The 20555-nt window shown below is 41.7% G+C and overlaps 1 protein-coding gene across 9 annotated transcripts in view; it reads right to left on the bottom strand.

Annotated features, from left to right (window-relative positions):
- KCNIP1 (potassium voltage-gated channel interacting protein 1) overlaps window positions 1–20555 on the bottom strand; it is a 575674-nt gene that overhangs the window by 88282 nt on the left and 466837 nt on the right. The window lies entirely within an intron of this gene.

Here is a 20555-nt window from a genome sequence, read left to right as displayed (position 1 = left end):
TATGTAACAAGCATTGATGCATGCTGAGCATTTACCAGCTCAACCACAAGCCATACTAGGAAATAGTAGGTGCTGCTTTCCCTGCATCGTAAGTATGCTTTGAGAGGTGCTTCACATTGAGAAAATAAAAATGTTAAGTTAGGAATTGGTCAAGCTGGCAGTTACCCATGGAGGCAGACAACTGGGGGCTGCTGCCTCCATCACCAAAGGGGCTCAAGGGAGCAGCTGGTGGTGAGGTACCACCACAGGGGGTAAGGACTGACACACCCCTCTGGCTGCTCCCCCTCTTCCTCTTCTCCCACCTGCCCCTTGTGCCAGGGCCACAGAAATTAAAAGCAGAGGCTGCTTAGGCAGACTACACGTTCCTTCCAGATATGAAAACAAACCCATGTACAAAATACTCATCTGCTTCCCCTTCTTCTGCCTTTCCTCTCCCCACCCAGAAATACATGAATGTCTTTTCAATGACATCTACCTGTTCAGCAGAAATTTGAGAGCATCCTAATCCTTTCCAACTTTGGCAGCCCTGAGAAATCACAGAATCATATCACCAACTTGAAACCATTTCCTGCATATCTAACACACATGTTATTTACAGCACAGCACTCCCAGTATTAGTCACCCCTTTGTAGCCTGGACCTGTGCAGGCAGTGGGGCTGCATGCAATGTTAGCACTGCCATGTGGGGGGACAGCATGCTGATGCCTGCAAACCGGGATGGACTGGGGAAGCTGCATGGCTCTGCTGAGCACTTGCTTCAGATGAGCATGGGTAAGTGTAGGTCAATGTGTTATTCACATCTTCCAGGCACTGTGCACTGGACCTGCAGAAGCTTTGAACAGTCACAGTAGGAGCTGCAACACTCAGCAGCTGTAAACCAGCATGGCCATTTACCAGGCAGAGGGTCCCAGAGCCTGGGGAGCAGCCTGCACCCTGCCAGCTCGTACCACCTCTGCTCTTCCCCAAGGATGAAGTGAGGGACAGATGTGATTCCAAGTTCAAAAAGTTTATCCCAATTTTTTCCCCACCAGATCTAATGAAGGTAATCTTTTCCTTACAGACTTTGTTCCTCTTTTCAACACCAGCATAGATAAACAGCGCTATCTTCAGCTGGTTGTCACAAGTGTTTTATATCCGTTAGAGAATGATAATTTTCAAAAAAACCGAATTGAAGCAGGCTGAAGTGTGGCTTTAAGATGCTCCTCACAGGTCGAGACAGATGGTGACTTATGAGCACAGTAAGATTTGAAAAATGGACACCATGGGATTAGGCTCTGCAAAAGATGTTTCCTTCCATAGGTTAGAATAATGCTTCTTCCTAATGATACCTCCGTTTTTCTGCCTATTCTAGAGCTGGAATAGATCTGTAACCTGCTTGATAGATCTTTAGTTCAAGAAGGAATGTAAGTCTTCAGTGCAAAGAGGTGTGAGGTGATGCTGGCTGGCATCCACCCTTTCAGCACTTGGAAGAATTTAATAAGGAAAGCTCCAGTGGATTCTTCATTTGTACACACGCAGGTAGATGCAAAATGTAATCCACAAAATGGTGGGGTTTTAAAAGATTACTGAAAATTCACGCGGATCACAGTACATTCAGAAGAGTTCTGCTGTATGTTTGTGAAAGCTGAATTATTTCATTTTCTGTTATAGTTAAATGGCACTAGTGCTTGTGGAAGTTATTAGATCTGCCAAATTACATTTTGTGCCCCTGATGTCAGCTGAACTTTATCAGCCTCTTCAAATGCTAAAACTGACATCTAAGAACAGAAAACAAGTGCTTCAAGGAAACTCTTTGGTTATATTTGCTTAGACCATATCAGAATTTCACTCAATTTCCTGATATAAGTTATTTTACACACTTACTGGAACAAGTACTATTCACAAACTCATGCAAACACATATAGGTAGTACTGAGCTGTCTGCCTACCTTGTTGACATTGTATGCAGCTTAGCTAGAAAAGCGATTCTACTTTATACTCATCTCTGGATGGTCAGGAAAATTTACACACACTGAGTAACCAAGAAGTTTGCTTGGAGAGAACTCTGCTGCAATGTTTGCAATACCATTTGCAGGAAAGCTTTCTTTATTTTGCTCAGATCAACCATCTAAGAGGTAAGACCTTGTATAATTCTGAAAGGGCATCTGGCCTAAAAATATTCCAGGGATATTATACCTGCAGCAAGAAAAACACAAAAATAGAGCATTTTTTTCTTCCCACACAGTTGTGAGGGAGGGTTCAAATGTCAATTGCCACTAAAACATCTTTAAAAACTTTGTTCAGTACAGCAGTCTGAAATTCCAAAGATAAGACTTACTTCTCTGCAGGAATAAACAGTGTGATATATTTTAAAATGGAAGTTTGGTGGTTTTTTTTTTGGATGTAAATTCTCATCAAAAGCTTCATCCTCAAACACATTTCACAGTTCATTCATGCTGAGAAGCACTTCTTATCTTCTGAACCTCCAGACTGTTGGGCTGAACAAAATGTGTACGGTTTGCTTTTAACTGTTTCAGTGCATCGCACAGAGAGGAAAGCAGAACGCCAGAGGGATTTCCCTGACCTAAGCAGCAGTCATTTAAACTGAGAAACCCAGTAAAAATCCAAGTCATTCCATCTTCACTGCTATTTTAATCTAAATTAATCAGCTCAGTTTGGCTATTGTTAATTAAGACTCTCTTTTCTTTCTGGAAATGCATCTATCAGTTGTATTACCATTTCAGCTGTGGTTAAAAAACCCCAAAAGCTAAATAACTCACTGTAAGACAGAAATCATCAAGCATATTACAACTCTACCTGTCAGGAAATGTAATAAAGACAAGGCCTGGATACTCTAGAGAAGAGGGACAATGAAAGACTTTAAGCAGAGACAGGAACAGAGCAAGGACAGTCTACTTCTACGCAAATTCTTAGTCTTACATAATACCTTGCTAATTTGACAAAAGAATAGATTCTGGAGGATTAAGAAAATATTTAAGAAATCTATTTTTTTTTCTAAACAGTATATTGTCTGCTTCTGCAAGAGATAACTGTGCAACTAAGTTTATAACTCAGTTTATATTGCTTTGCTCCCCTGCCATTATATCCCTGCTATACGCTTTGTGCACAGAACAAAGAAACAGACCTTCAGTATTGCTGCTCAGAGTAGTCTGCTGATTTCACAGCTCTGCTTCCTATCCCTGGTACAACCCAGTTTTTTGTAAAGATGATGCATTAACAAGAGTTTTTCCAATCAACTGTTCTCTGCAACACCTAGATTCTTTGTTTTAATTAAACAGTTAATTAAGAAAATTAAGAAATCATTAATTTCCTTAAGAGTGAAATCATGTAGTTCCTTCCAATTTGCATGATCTTGTAAATATAATTTAATACAAACAACTCCGAGATCCATCTGGATATTCACAGAACAAACCATGAATAATAGGTTAATGATTGTAAAGCACTTTGAAGACAAGAAGTGGCAAATACTCTCATCTCTCTGTGCACTTTGTTTAAACTTGCCAGGGGCTCTAATAACTGAAGCACCTTGCTGAGTGAATAAAATTGCTAGTTTCTCTATTAAAACATGTAAAATGTGATTCTAGAACAAAATCACAATGAAGCAAGCAACAAAACCAAAACATGTATACATTTTGAAAAAAGAGGTGGGAGGGGAATAAATCCTGAGCACTTTTGTTGTCAAATGCCACAATGATTAGCCTTTGGATTTTTTAAAAGTAGTTAGATGCTACAAGAATCTTCAATTACAAAGAGACAAAAAGACATTTTTGTTGAAAATGGCATTTCATCAGGTTCCTAGATAACAACAGACACTACTAAAATACTAGTTCCTTTACAGTGCATTAAGAGATAACTACAACAAAAGTTAGGCTTGTAAATAAGCAGTGAAGAGGAAAAATCGGATTTCTTTCAGGTGAGTATTTCCTCCAGAGCTGACACAGTCCTGGCAGTCCCCAGCTCCTGCCCCATCAGCTGTTGGGCTGGTAACCCTCCAGCCCAGTGCTGGGAACGTTCCCATCTGAACAGCATTTGGGACACAGGCCAAGCTCAGGCCTGACCTACACCCACCGCAGGCCTAAAGACTTAAGCTGACCCTTAGGCAGCATCAAAGAAGAAAACACATAGGTCCATTCTGTCGTATTTCTGGGGAGGGGCTCATGAAACTAAGCCAGGACCCAGGTTATTTCTGCAATGCAAGTTAAAACTTCTCCCAGCTCCAAAAATACCACCATTTTATTTAAGGCATTAACGTCCTCTACAAAGGCAAATGAACACTTCATGTCGTGCCCTGGGCCAGTAAGACTGAATGTTCTGCCTACCAGAACTAATGAACTTCCGTGCTTTTGAGGGCCACCTCATTTAGCTAAAGCTCTCACTTAAAAAAAAAAAAAAGTCCTCTTTAGCACACCATATAGACACTAAGATCACACACCTCTTCTGTCTTCAACCATACAATAACCCCCTACACTGTATTGTTCACCTACCACTGCACAGTATTTCTGCCAGTTATCTGCACACCACCTGCTTCACACAGTCTGCAAACACACAGGCACACATTGTGTGGGTTCATGATTTTAACAATATTTATTCCCCTTCCCTCCAATAAGACACAAGGAAACCTTCCTAACCAAGAAAACATCACTCTTTCAGAAAAAGAAGTTACAAAGAACAAATTCAATGCTTATTTACTGATTTTCAGTCCTCACCTCTCCACTGTCTATCCAAAAACTCTACTCCTCTCCTCCCACTTCAGAGAGGACATTTTAACAGACAACATTTATTCCTGTAGAAGATCACAGCAGCCCGCTTCCCTTATCACCCTTTACACTTCCCTGCTTTCAGTTGTACAGCCTGAAGCCTCTGTCTGTATGCTAACATTTCCCCAGGAATTCTTCTTTTAATCTGTTGAATGGAGACCTACTTGAAAGCAAATTCAAAACGATGAAATCTCATTCCACTCTCCCTGTAAGAAGCAAGTACAACAATGCATATTTAAATGCTTTGAGAGCATGGACAGGATTTGCCCTCCAAGGGCTCTGCCCTGTATTAAGTGCATGGCATGAGCCAACAGCTGCCGTAACTACCAGCACCAGCTGTACTGCAGCCCAGCATTAACGCTGCTCACTGCTATAAGAACCAACGGACATGGTCCCTACAACCCAAATCCACCATTTCACCACCAGCTCTACCAGGACATACTCCAAACTCATCACAGCTTTGGCCAAGCCAGGGTCAGCCCCATGCAGCAGCTCCTTTCATAAGGCTCTCTGTAACCATCTGCTCTTTCCATTGAGCTTTTCCCTCCAGTGAGGATATACATTTTCCTATTCATGGGTGACACGCCAGCAGTGGCAGGCAGGGAAAGCGGGCCAGGCCACCTCCAGCTTTTCTAAGGGATTTCACCGGCTCAGTCCCCAAGGACAATAAAGACCATTCTCCTCCAGGCTCTCTCCTGAAGCAGAGCTCCTCCACTGCCCCCATCGGCTGCTGTAAGCACTGTTCACAGTATTTTCATCAGGAGAAAAACTGCAGTCAAGGTCCATTTCCAGGTTGAAAAAGTGATCTCTGTGGCATGCAATTAGGCAATTTTATATATGACAGATTCACAGGAAATGGTTTATTAACATTTCATTCAGTAGAGGCAAGGTAGCTAAAAATTACTCTAATTAGCAACTTTCTGGATTTTTATAGTTATCCCCCCCTGCTTTTAAAAGCCCAAAGGCCCTTTTTATCAAAAGCTTTGATTAGATTAGGATAAGCAAATTACAGTGAAGTTAGCCCAGACCTTTTTCCATTTACATGCTTACTTTCCTGTAGCTCATCAAAAAGCAACTAAAATCAGTCGAGGTATCCAGGAAATCTATGATTTATAACAGTATGAATGGCAATAGCCAGAGCTCGTCTTAGCCAGTAATTCTGATAGATACATAGTGCAAAGTGTGAAATTTACTCAAACTTTGTTTGAATATAAATGTTGAGGTTTAATTATTGGAAAACAATCTTTTAGACAAACTTGAAGCAAGAGAAACAAAGCAGGGGAAGCAAGGATAAACACAGACATACATTTAGACACGCACCATTTTAACAGTTGGTGTAAGTGAAATGGAACCGTATTTCCCATATATTTTTTTTTAAATTTCAGTAACATTTCAATTGTCACGATTCAGCAGTGGTTTAACAAATGTTAATTTGAGAGCCTACACATACTTAAATGATTGACTTCTCTTTCCAGAGGGCAGAGCCGTGGGAGCTGTTGGTGGTGGTACAGAACAACAAACTCTTCGTTCTGTGCTTCATGGGAAGGGAGAAGACTTACGGTAGCTCCTATAAAGCCACTTGGTGAAAATCCTCCTATTATCTGGCTCAGCACCAGCCTCCTGCTCCACGGCATGCTGCATCAGGAGTATTAAGGATTCATGTTCTGGGTGTTTGGAAAAGCTTTTCAAATCCTGCCTACGATTAAAGGAGTCTCTAATAGCTGATCAAGGAGGAGCCTATTGTGGAGTTTTATTATCAGTTGGGCCCACAAGCCCCATGCTATCTGGCACAGACCTGCTGACACACCTGCCTGCACCCGCAGCACCCGAGTGCCGGGCTCCAACAGCTCTCCCACCAAGCAGCCCCTGTGCTATGGCAGCCCTGGCCTGCCAAGAGCTACAGTGGCAAGGTCCTGCCTCTGTGCTCAGAATGAGAAAAAGAGCCAGGGCTTGCATAAAAAGCAATTACCACTTTTTAGAAAAAAAAACAGCACCAAACCTCAACTATATTTATTGCTAATCATTACTAATTCATTTTGGGTGCACTGCATTATAATAGCAAAGCCATTCAGTATTCACAAGGGCTGGGAACATAGACTGAGGTTCTCACACACTGCCTGAGAAGGATGCAAATGTTATGGCTCCTTTTTTAATGTGGAGGTTTGGCTTTGTGCCCCAGGAGCAGAAGAGCGAACTATCCTGCGTGCGGCAACACACTCTCTGCTTGTATGTGCAGCCCTCAGAAAACATGGCCCTAGGGAACAGGACAAAGCTTGGAAATCCTCACAGACCTGCACCACATTTCACCTTCCTCAAAGGTTACTCGGTGGACTTTGAACAGGACAAGGTGGCTTCTAACACAACACACACTGCCCTGCGGGCACCAGTCACCTCCTGCCACCTTGTTACTACATGCCACCACCACAGAGGTTTCCCTTATCTTCCCCCACAAACACTGCAATAGGGCATTACCTCAACTAATGTAATGAAATAGAAACAACTATGGTGCCCTCCAACGTTGGCAGCAGGGCCTGACACCCTTCTCCAGAGAGCAGCTAAATGGTTCTCCCTGCTTGCAAGCTCTCGTTTTGCCTGGGAAGTCTTGCCCTTCAAGCTGAGAATCACAACTTGGGATGATTTCCACCACCTCCATCTAATTCACTGCAGTAAGCACAACCAGGCTCTTGAGCAACAGATCACCTGCAAGCTACAGCTCTGTGTCCATACACAGACTCCCAGCAGCACTGTCACATCTCTGCTAGTGAATGAGACCCTCTTTGCTAAAAAACAAACAAAAAAACACCCCTCAGTAAAGCTGGTGCAAAGGCTCCCTCCTAAAATTCCTGCAGAAGTCACCAAATCTAAGTGATATGTGGCAATGATGTCATCACCCTAAACATTAATTAACAGGGCTCATGTTGAAAGTTAGAGAGGAAGGATCCCCTTCCTGTGTTCATTCCCAGTAAGAAACCTGGGCTTTAGTTTTATACACTATGATTCTCCAGTGAGATCCAGAGAGGACTAACATACATTTAAGGTCTATAGCTTTCCCAAATTTCAAACAAAAGAACTATGTACGCACCACCACATACCTTCCATGCTCCCTCCCGTCACTTCCACTTTCCTCATTTACAGAAGTGCTGAAGGAAAACAGCCTCACTTGCTATGAAAAAGACAATTCCACAAGTGTTTGTATTCTGCTCCTGATAAAACTCCACAGCAGTGACCAAGTGTTATGCCTTCAGGAGAAAACAAGCATCACCAAAGCTAGCTTCTGTGACCTTCTGACAAAATATTATCTGCTTTCTAAATACTGCATCCCGAGTGACTGTATGTTTAATAACATGAGGAATACTCTGTAGCTCTGTTTTTAGAAAGGGAAAGATTGATCTCAGGCCATTTTGATGCAGTCTGCTTTTGGCTATGATATTGCTTCACTGACAGCAATTAACTAAGGTCAGCAATATAATTTACCCCATTTTAAATTATAGTGTAGAATCATTGCACAGAGGAGCACATAAAGTGTGTGAGATTTAGCAGTGACCTGGGAGCTTGATCATTAAGCACACAAGGGGGCATATTCTCTTCACTCTGAGTGCATTTCCCATTAATGCTAACAGCACGTTGAGAAGAAAATATACTCCATAAACTGTCATTACTCACTTCTTCCCTTGCTCTTCGACAAATGAGTTGTTGATGTAGACTCAGAGGTAGAAAGTACATCCAATTCTCTCTATGCCAGTACTACAGAAAACCAGAAAAGCTCTTCCTTGCAAGTGCAGACACTCCTACATCTCACACTGTGGATTTGATTAAATCCTGCTTTTAAGCCATTCAGTTCTATTCAGTATTTGAGCAGGATTCACAGATACACTAACACTGCCAGGAAGGACAGTCCTCTTTCTTCCATTCTCACCCGCTGTCCTGCCCCCTGTGTTGCACCAGCAACGTGGTGCCTGTCTGATTCCTTGGAGAGTCAATCCACCCCATTAACTGAGCAGAAAAGTAAGAACTTCTCTTCTAGCCAATCAGAAAACTTGGGTATCTCTAGATGACTACTTACTCTCAAAGAGGGTAATTTTTTCCACAGTCAGCTGGCATCCTGGTGGCATTCCAAGTGTATAATTACTTTCTGGCCGTTCACATTCCCATAACACTTCTCTGCAAGATACAGCTTTCTTACTTTGTGTCCTAAACCAACTGTGAAAGAGCTGCCACATGTCACTTTACCAGTGGCCAAATGTTGCTGATGAATAAAGTAGCTCTGAACAAGGAAAAATATTGGTCCAAGAGGAAAAATTGCAGGTGTTGAAATGTCTGCTTTGGATATCATCACACAATTCACACACAAATGGGAGATCTGGTCATTTTTCACAGATATGAGGGACTCAAAGTGATAAAGTTGTAACAACCTCTCAAGGAGGAGCCTTCAGAAGTAAAGGCAGTTATGGGATGAGACAGTCACCAGAAATGTAGATACAGCCGCAGTCCATGCTAGCAGGGGAAGAAAAGGGAATTTTGGGAGGGCTACCCAGGAAGCATCCTGCCTCCTGCAGCTCCCTGCTACACCAACAGCTGCCGTCAGAGCTCAGAGCCAAAGCTGTCATCCCCGCGCTGTCCTTGTGGCCCGGGGTTAGGCAGGACACTCGGTGCTGGCCCAGGAGCTCTCTTTGCCCTGTCTGGACAGCCCATTCCCGCTCCCCGCCTGTCCATTCTCTGCAGGGTAACGGGAGCTGCAGGTAGAGGTGCTTTGCTCCATGGTGCTTCTGACAGTTCTGCCCCTCCCCACATCTATTCTTGGCCTCAGCCGCCTCAATTCCTCTTCTCTCCTCAGCCACTAACAGGGCTGTTTTGGGGAAAAGTGGAAAAACCACATCTGGACTAGATGCCCATCAGCATTTCCTTTATCGAAGCGTTTGCTTTCATCAGAGCGCAAATAACACTTTTATTTCTTTGGCTGCTGGATTTTGCAGGGTAAGGAGAAGAGGATGCTTCTTGGAAAACTGACTGGAAGTGAAAGGCTACATGGACAAATGTGGGTACATATAAGTCACAACAAGTAGAGGGAAAAACAAGCCTGAATGTGCCTTACCAATAGTGCCCCATGCCCCAGCTCTTCCATCACCTTGAATCCACAGGGCTCCTTCCTCCAAACTCAAGCTGGCCCCACATAATTCAATTTGCTAAACACAATAGTCTCACACTGACAAAATTCAGTTTTATCCAGAGTTAACAAGAAGCCTTAAAACAAGTCTAACTTCTTGAACCTGATCACCCCCTTTCAATCTGCATTTCCATCTGCATTGGAAAAAAACCCAACCCCATAAGAGTGAAATACAGCAGAAAATCCCACCCTCTCCTAGAATTTGTTGCTTCCAAAGCCTCTACCCAAGCTCCCCATGCAGCCATGCCACACTCCTCTTCCCTGTAAACTCTCAGGCCACCAGCTCATAAACTACACCTGAGTCCTTGACACAGTGCATCTGCCTCCACTAAAACAAAACAATGGAGACACAGATTTCTTTTTTTTCAATACATTTACAAGCTGGTTGCTCAAAGCCCTCTTGGTTCGCTTGAGAACTGACAACAGTTTGAGTCAAGAACTCCTTATTAAAACATGCAAGTCTAAAACAACTCCACAGCCTTAGACAATCAACCTTTATTCCGAAGTAATGTCCACAGTCCACCACGATTTCCAGACTGAAGTCTAGCAGGGAATCAAAACTAAGCAATGCATTTAATTCAGCTTCAGAGCACTCCTGCTCTCTGCAAGCCTAATCCACTGTGCAGCTACACAAGCTCCCTAGCACACAACCCAAAATTTTTCCTAGACTAAAACAATTGGTAAGTCCATTTACAACTAAATAACCTAGCAAAGAAAAAGCAATATGCAAAAAAGGCTTCAGAAGCACTTGATATACTTAAAGAAAAAAAGACGGTTTTGAAATTCGCACATCAATATCTTTAGCTTGAACACAACTGGAGAAATAAATACACTACTCAATAAACGGTGTTGAGAATAAGTATTACAAACATGCCTGAAACAGCTCTACTGCATCTGAGCATGTCTCTAAGCCATTCAAGGGTGCCAGGGTGGATAGACATTGCACTTACCCCTTTTGAGCCTTTTCTTGCCTGGTATGCAGCCTTCCTTGCATTAGCACTCAGCTCAGGCGCTCACCTAGCAGCAAGAGCCACTCCTAACAAAGGGCCATGTTTCGCACAAACACATTTTTTTCAAGCAGAAATGCTGCATAACAAATGAATCTCAATAATAACATTATATATTAGTAAATATAACATTTAGCAGAAGCATACATATACCCCCAGAACATACTCACATTGAGACGCGCTGCAACACAGGCATTTATTAACCTGGAATATATATCACAGGTTTAATGGAAACAGCTGCAAATAAACTACAAACAGGTGGACTGAGTTATAGGAGGTCTGCTGTTTGGCAAACGAGCCGTCACCTCAACGAGGCTCTGCTTGCAGCAGCTGAAGCCGGAGATGATCAGAGCCTGGGGCTGGTGTCCCTAATGGCCACTTCTTCATCCAGCCACTGTCCTTAAAGGCAGGTGCTGCCAGTCCCTTTCTTTTGCCATAAGGTAGAGTCTTGTCTCCCTGTGCAGGGGCAGCACGCAGAGCGGCTCTGCCCCTCCATTCCCACTCCAGCTCAGCCAGCAAGCACTAGCCTGCCAGACTCCTGACAACGTGCACATGCAGCACCTTTTCATTTTAGCAGGGCTCATGCCATACCAAAGGGCAGAGTAGGTTCCTTTGAATCAAAAGCTTTCAACAGCACACACATAAGTACAGAAAAGGAAAGCTTTATGGAGGTAATAACTGCTTTCTGTTATCACACACACAGATTCCTCTTAAAATTCACCTGCTATGCATGAACTGGTAGAAAGTGCTGACGCTGACAGGTATGTGAAACCAGTGTCTACACGAGCAGTTTTCATATTAAGCAGGTCTTCAAAAACCTCCAATAAACTAGAAGGAGCTGGTGCTATCTGGTGTTGAAGGTTGGGGTGTTTGGGGTTTTTTGTCCTGTTTTGAGGGGATTTTTTTTTCCCCAATTGTAGGTCAAAATTAGTAGTTTTAATTAAATAACTTGGCTTTCAGAGGTACTGAAACCTATAAAATCTCTGAAAAGTTCAGGACTTCAAGAAAACCAGGTTATTCCTTTCAGGTCTAGCTATTAACATGGATAATTTTTAAAAATAATTTTGTTTTAGTTTCTTCAGCAGCTATTTTAGGAGACATTTCATAGTCTATCCTGACACTTGATCAATTCAAATCAGTGTTAAACCTATCACTTTCACAAACAGTACATTCACTCCAAATGGGAAAGTGAGCATCTTATATATTTAATCACTGAGCATAGTACTTGTAAGGTGATGCTCTGACTTGTGATACAGCACATGTGCTACAGATTAACTGTAAACTACTTTTAAATATTCAGTATTCTGTGTGATAATATCAATGATCAAAGATGCAGAGAAATTCTACTTATTAATTAATAAACCAGGCTTTAAACCACATATGCAGAGCAACCAGAAATAGGAAGCTGTCATTCATGAAACATAAATCACCATTTTCAATTTCTTTCCCCCTGAGCTAATCACAAACAGTAATGAACCATGGACAAAAAAACTTAATGGCTTTTTGGGGAAAAAAATCAATGCCAAGATGGCCCATTTAACCAACTGATAGTAATTGCCTAAAGAACATTATCTAAACTTCAGTTTTCTGACTAATTACTGTAACAGGGAAGACATGAAACATGCAAAGAAAAGGGAAAGGATTCTTTTTTTTATGGCAAAACCTGCAAGGGAAATTGAAAATCCTAGTCATACTTATATGGATCTTGATATTCACAGCAGATTTTCCAAGTTGTATGAATTTTTATCACAGATTACTCGCATCCAAATATTTACTTTCTTAATGGACATTTTTCCTTGAATGAATGCTAAAATGTGTACTGAAGCAGAAGGTTATAAGTTAATTGCTATTGTCATTTCTATTCAATTACTGCCTACACTAAAGCTGTCATGCAGTAAAGGCAAGACAGAGAGAGACACCACTGCTAATGGTGAATTCCTTGGCTTTTATCGCTGTGTCAAAACATTATCATTCTGTAATCACAGGCTTTCATGCAAAATAGCTCAAATGGCAGCAAAATCCTGATGCAAAGCATTTTTAAGTACCAGCTTAGTGATGGCAAGGAGGATTAAGCACTTAAGCACTGCTTTTTAGTAAACTGGTACTCAGAGGAACGCCCAACCTAAGCATGGGCCAACCCTTCCATGCCACAGGGAGACAGGCTCCTCCGAGGTGCTTTTGACTGGCTATACTTTGCGTAGGCAGCAGGATGGTGGGGGGAAAGAAAAGGACTGATCCTGTAACACAGGGCAGTTGGCACTTCCCTCCAGTGGATATTCGCTGCCATGAAGCCATTCCTGCAATTCAACTTTGGGGATCGGGATTCCTGGCATTCATCAAGAACAAAAAAACAAGTTTATATTGCTTTCCTGTGCCCTAGGTTTCTAAACCCAAGTAATACTTGGAGTGTTCTTGCTAACAGACACCGTGGTTGCTCTCTGCCTTTGTGAATATTAAGCCCATCTCTATTACATGATGAACCCCAACTAAAGTTGCACAAAACCATCTGGACCAGAGTACCTCTTGGTGTGAGATACGTTCTCCTGGGAAAGGGGAACATACACTCAAATCTCACTTCATAAAGAAGGAATTTCACCCCTACACCAGACCAGTGCTCCAGCCTCTTGGGAGAGGAGTTTCCTCCTCAGGCTCCACAAATCTAGCTCGTGGTTTCCTTAGCACCTGCCTAGACTCAACTCTTACTACTCCGTGAACTACCATAACTTCTAAAATAAGTTCAAAAGAAGTGTATTGCATTTATGTCACTTAAGCCACTTATTTTTGGCTAAAACTAGTTATTAAAGGCGTCAAATTTATGAAGGAGTTTGACCGTTCTGCTGCATAAATATTTCAATAGAAAAAATTCAATACCAATTCCACAGCTGAATCCACCAACTCCTTTCAACCCCAGTGTAATGCTTTCCTCTCTATCACAGTTCAGCCCTGAAACAAAGTAACCTGAGACGTACACAGAGCGCATCATAGACATCATAGTGTTAATGGATTATGACACAAGATAATGACACATCAATGTAATACTCTATTAACAGATCCACAGCTACAATCATTAAACAGCAGCTGAATCTACCTATCCAACTGTGCATGGATCGCACACTTTCAGCTGTTGACATTTTTGCATGGCATTTGCAAATCCCTGAGACGGAAAGTAGATTAGCATTTGTTATTTTTAATCACATTAGGCACACACACTTACCATTCCTCTGCACATGTGTAACCTTCACTCCACACAGGAGGCTCCACTCCTATCTGCAGAACTTTGAATGCTGCATTTAGATTTTCTTTCTGCAGAAACCACTAGTGCTCACAGCAAAACTTCGCCAAAACACAGGCCTGCTTCTAAGAAGCAGTATTTATTATAGATGAATTTATATGCCTCAGCAGCTCTTTTCCCTTAAGTCACTCAGACATGATCCTTTCCCTGGAAATGAAGCATGAAAGCGTGGGAAACTATTCACAGCTTGATGACTGCATTTCTTTAGGTCTGCGAGCCAAATTACTAGGAGTGTGTGAATACATAGAAAGCTCATTTACAAATTAGGCTGTTAGAAAACTTGGATCCAAAAAGAGGCATCTGTGTGTTCTCTGCGTTACAAATACTCATGTTAGGTTGCCTAAAAGTACTTGTTTCTTTGGGTACTGGATGATACGAAGACAAATTATGAAGATGATTTCTTAGATACTTGTATGTTTAAAAAAAAAAAAAAGCACAGCAATTTACAAATAATAATTTCTTCTGCTTCTCAAATATCTAAGGAATATCACTGGGTCAAACCATGAAACCAGTACCAGACTCCCTAGGAAACCAGGGCAGGAGAGTACACAGTACTGTACAGTTCCCAGATTGGGTGTTGGAGCATTGGCCATTGGTCATGGAACATTGACCATTTCTCCTTCAAATTTCAGGATGAGCCTGCCCATCCCCAGCTAGAAGGCAACAATACCAGAGGCATGTAACTGATACATTCCCCCACTGGTCTTACAAGCAGTACTGCAGTTTTCCAAGTACACGCGGTGGCACCAAAGAAAAACAAACCACACTAACCTAAAAAAAGAATTCAGCGAAATGGCTGAAGTCTTGCATTAAATCCAGCTAAGGAGCAAACTTCCAACAAGTGTTAATTTATGGTGCTTATAGCAGTGACTAACAAATCCTCTGAGTACACACAGATATTGAAGCCTGCTACGCCCATGTGAGTTAGGGTTTAGTTACCAATTCATTAAAATACATGGAATTGACATGCGTGAATTTCCTTGTCTGTTTACAAATTTTACACATGACTAAACAAACATCAAGTCTAAAATCCAAGTTTTTAGACTTTTTTTCTTCACTTAGGATCAGATTTTGTCACCAATACTGCATATATTACAGATCATGGCAAGATAAGTAGCTGGAATCAATTTTATTGTAAGAACCATTTGTTTGAATTAATTCCTGGAGTAATGAGTAATTTACTTTCCCATTAGAAGGGATGACAGGCACCAGAACTTGCAGAAAATCATCATTAAAAACAACAGATGTTGTATTCACACTACTGAAGAAAACTTAAGCCTAATGTATCTGGGTGAAAGCCAGGCTTTTATTGAGAAAACAGTTAAATATATTTTTTAATTGAGTGGCTCCCTTGGATGTTACAGGTCTATGCTGGTGCTATGTACTTCCCCAAATTAGGACTAATGTTCAGAGAGAAAGAACATCTGAATTGGATCATACTGTCTGTACCATATTTTTTAAAAGCAAAAATCTTCAATGGCATAATTTTCTGTCAGTTTATGTGGTTAGAAGGGCAAGTATTTTCATTTAAAACTTGATAACGAAAGAAAGCTGCGTAGCTTGTTGTGGAATCCCATACCGACCTCCTGTTTATTTGGTTTGTAAATTGTGTTAGGTTTTTCCCTACAAGCTGAATCCCATCTCCTCAGACGCCCTGAGTCCTCCCATCCTTTCTCAAGACCAGAAACGTGGTTTGGGGATTACGTTCATGTGGACTCACAGATTGATCATTTAGAAATTGTTACAACATAATGTAACATTCGGTTAAAAATGGGTTTTAGTTAAAACATTTTGGTTAAAAACTAAGATGCGTTTTGAAAAGTACCTTGGCTTTTGAGAAAAATGGTGGTGAACTTTTTGACGGGAAATTTTGGGAATTCACTTGGAATAACTGAAACTGAATTTTCTCTCCAGCATTATATCATGAGTTTCACATTATTTTATACGTAATGTTTATCTATTTCGTTTCTGATGAGTGCTGACATACAACAGCCTTTTTATTATCTTTAAAATAAGGAAAGCCATCATTTTCCAGAAACAACTGAAACTTACCTTCTAGATCAAAGCTTTTCTTCACTCTATTTTCACAAGTTTCTTCCAGGCGGGGACATCTTGTTCCTCAGGCTCCTCTGACCTCTCCGTCCCCAGGCCTGTCCTGGACGAGGGTGGTCACGGCTCCTCCCTGCAGTTTGATTTCCCGCTCCCACCCTTCCCGCTTCACCCTACCAAAAGCCTGAATTTATTCCAGGATATAAAGCAGAACTCCTTTTTGAACAAAGTAGGGGACTGGGAAACTAAAATGCCTGCCAGTGCCTTGGGTGTCAGTGCCCGGCTGCTGGCGAGGGCTGAGGGTGGGCTCCGTGAGGAGAGCCCCGCCCTGCCCCCTGCTGGACTCAGCCGGTTCCAGCTGGTTCCAGCCAGTTCTGCAGCAGCCTCGCTGCCAGCCACGGCTGAGCCCCTCAGGGAAGCTGGTGGTACCTCTGGAAAGCGTTATTTAACACAGGCCAAAAGGCTGCCTGTGAGTGAGGAAAAACAGGGGAGAAAGAATCCTGTGAGAGCAGGATGGGGGAGTGGGAGAGCACTGGGTGGGCTGCTGGCGGCTGGCCAAGGGCAGCCCACCACAACCAGAGAAATTCGGCAATTTTTGATGAAGAGTCAGCGTTGTGGTCCATTTTTCTCATGGTTGGTGTATTTAAGCACAGCAAAGAGAAGAGGAGGGGCAGCAATCTCCTTACATATACAATCAGAACAGCAGTTTTCTTTCCAGTAACAGATAGTGGTTCATTGTACTGGCCCAGTTTCACCACGGCAATAAAAAGGAAACAAATGCTTTCCTGATATTGCTGACACCCATTTGGATGCTGTTGTTAGGCTTCATCTCCTGTCACAGGACTCTCTCTCACAAAAAAAAAAAAATAATACCTGTAGACAATCATTTGCCTTTCTAGGTGAGTTCTTCCCCATCAGGAGACATCAGGCACGCCTTGTGCTCTCGTTCAAGTTTTTCTCATGAATCGGCAACTGGAACGTACCACCTCAGCCCAGACAGCAGGCTGGACCTTAACCTTTTACAGATTCTGCTTTTAATTAGTTGGCTCCTCATTCTTACACAAACGTTGCCAGGACTGGAGAGAGCGGGAATCGGGGAGAGCTGGAAATGCCTGTCACACTGCAGAACTCTGGAAAGGCCAGGGCAGTCTCTGCCGCTACCTTCAACAGGCACTAGGAAAGACATGAAAGGTAGGTGCGATGGCAAAGCCCGCAGCAAAGGTGGAGAATGACACTTCAAACTATTTTTATGACAAGCGGTTTTTCAGTAAACAGAAACATTCCTGTCTGGAAAGACGCCATTTAGTCTTCCAGAACATGCCCTCTTTGCTCTGTTTACTCACACAAGGTGGCAACAGCAAGATGAACGTCTGCGTGGTCAGTAGCTGTATGTCTTCGCTCATGACACAACCCAGTTCACCGTTAAATGCCCATTCCCCAACAATTTGATCTTGGCTCACAGGAAAAAGAGATCCAGTTATGTGTGTGGGAAAACTGAAGCACTCAGACAGAACGTGACACTGCAACAGGCTGTGTCCTCCACCCAGCCCTTCACCACTGCCGTTTGAGGGAATACAGCCCATTTACACCAAATTTGTAGGATCCTGAAAATGCCAGAGGTCCCTTTGCCTCTGAGAGGGCAAAGCTATGAGAGGTATGGATAAACTCACCGGGCAGAGGCTATCAGGACTCAGTAGGGAACAGATTTTGCATTTTAACAGCTGAAATTCAAAACTTCTGAGTTAGCTAGGGATTAATCTAAAGCCCTTGGCTTGAGTCAAAAAGAAGTGCTTTGGGGTTTTTTTGTTTGCACTTTTTGTGTTTTTTAAAAAACAGCGCTTTAAGCATTTAAGAGAAAAATAATTTCCAAATCATTTTTTAAAAGTCATTGTGAAATGATTTAATATTTTCAAAACCCATCTATTCCATTTTCTAGTCAAAACCTATTTGCCTTGTACTATCTAGATTTCTAAAACTATGGAGACTCTCCAATTAATATTCAGGTTTTACTTCAGGTTCGGGACAGCGCAGGGGAAACCTGGCTCCACTGAAAGGGTCAGCAGCGGAGCGAGGACGGCGAGGCACTGAGGTGGCACCGGCGGGCAGAGCAGCACTGGCAGACGTGCAATAACACCAGATTGGTGAGGTTCATTTATTTATTATTTTTTCATCACTGTTCCCTAAGGACATGAAGGTCTATAAATTTCAGTTTCCTCATTGCAATTTCAGTGTTTTCCTGCATGCTCAGGAAGGACAGAAACTCCTGAAGCATATTTTTACAGTCACTCTGTTTAATGCCACATTAGTAAAGGACGCGGTTTAGGCTTTGCTGTTATTTTTAAAAACATACATTAACTCTATGAATTACAGGTCATATGTATTGTAATATATTTAGAATTGTTTGAGACTATCCTAAGAAAATGAGGTGTTTAGTTAGAAAAGAAATTACCTTAGTCTCTTCATGGGCTTCTAAAAAATCTCTTAGAATCTCTCTATGTGTTTAAGCTGCGTGAATATCTTCGGAAAACAAGTATCTTTTGATAAGGTAGAAACAATTTCTTGAACTTTATATATGTATATCGAATGCAAGTGGGTTTTTTTGACTGTCAAAGACACAGCTGTTCCCTAGTCAAAGGCTTTGCAGCACCCAAGACAGTTGTGAAAGCTTATTTATGGCTGGCTATATTTTTTTTTCCTAAAGGAGAGTTGAGACCAAGAGAAATATTTGACCAAGAAATTTCATAAAAGGTAAAAAAGCTACTGAAAATTATCTTAAAAGCAGTGTCAAACAGCCAGCCCTCACAATAAATTCTGCCTCGGGTACATGACCCTCATCTACAATTTTTGTAATTTGCACTGGAAAATTTACTTAGAAAATTTCAAAGGTGACAAACATTTTATTACCCCCCAATTAAATCACAAATTAGTTGGGAAAAGCATTAAATGAAATAGTAGCTTTAGGAATGTCCCCCCAGAAGGTCTAATCCAGAAGAATTGAAAGCATCAGTGGAAATGGAAGGTTCTTGTCCCAACATACATTTGTAAATGAGCCTGATTAAATCACATCATAAGTGGGGAACTAACTTGATTGTTGAGGGCCCATTTTATGGCATCTTAAGGTCAGTTTAAAACTCAGCTAAATCTTATCTGAATGCCTAAAATGTGTACCTATACTATGTAAAAGCTGACTAATTACTTCAGCAGTTTCTGCACAGGACCATTACTGGTTTGTGTATTACATCAGCTGAATCATTGCAAATGATACGCGATCTCAAAAAGACACACACAATTTTTGTTAATCATAGCAGAGAATCATAGCGTCATCGAGGATGGAAAAGACCTTTAAGATCATTGAATCCACTGCCAAGTCCATCACTAAACCATGTCCCTAAACGCCACATCTGCAGGTCTTTTAAATACCTCCAGGGACGGTGACTCAACCACTTCCCTGAGCAGCCTGTTCCAGTGCTTGACAACCCTTTTGATGAAGAATTTTTTCCTGATATCCAATCTAAACCTCCCCTAGCGCAACTTGAGGCCTATCACTTGTAGCTTTGCAAGTGAGCCGAAGGGTCCCCTTACTGTAACAGACACTTCTGTTTCACCCCCAAAGCTTGCTGCAATGTACTGCAAAGGAGAAGACTGAGCTTTACTCAAAATGATATTTACAGAAAAAATTCAAGACTTTCATGGGACCAATTAATTGTTATGCACAACATCTTCCTAAAGACACACGCAAAATTCATTAATTAATTTTCATATTTACATGCAACTTACATTTGAGGGAATATTTTAATTTAATTAAGCTTTTCACCATTGAAAGGTGTTAGTGCAATCTTAATGATCTAGCAGTGAAATTGGAAATGAAACACAAACTCAGCTTTAGACTGTCAAACACACATTAAATGGAATAATTTGTCATTTCTATGATTAGAGTTGGATACAAGCCAGACACCTTTAGCTGCAGCATTTTATTTCTTTACCAGTAATCTCTGACGATCAGTACTATCTTAGAAGAAAGCCATATTACATATGTGTGCCCTGCATCCTTCAATTCATCTGATGCTCCCCCTTACCAGACTGTGTTTTTAATTGCTTGATCCTGGGATTTTTAAGGATATGTGCCTGCATCGGGATATCATAAAAAACCAGAAACTGAAAAAATCTCAAGACAAAGAAAGCTCATATGCTGGGTAGAGGTAAAATACATTGTCTTCTCTATAAAAAGTCCTGGAAAATTAAGGAGGCAACATCTTGCTGTGCAATAAAAGAAACAGGACTGCATGGG

The sequence above is a fragment of the Rissa tridactyla genome, chromosome 11 (genome assembly GCF_028500815.1).
Source record: "Rissa tridactyla isolate bRisTri1 chromosome 11, bRisTri1.patW.cur.20221130, whole genome shotgun sequence".
Taxonomy (NCBI): domain Eukaryota; kingdom Metazoa; phylum Chordata; class Aves; order Charadriiformes; family Laridae; genus Rissa; species Rissa tridactyla.
The sequence above is the reverse complement of the archived record's forward strand: the minus strand, read 5'-3'. Positions and strand labels throughout refer to the sequence as shown.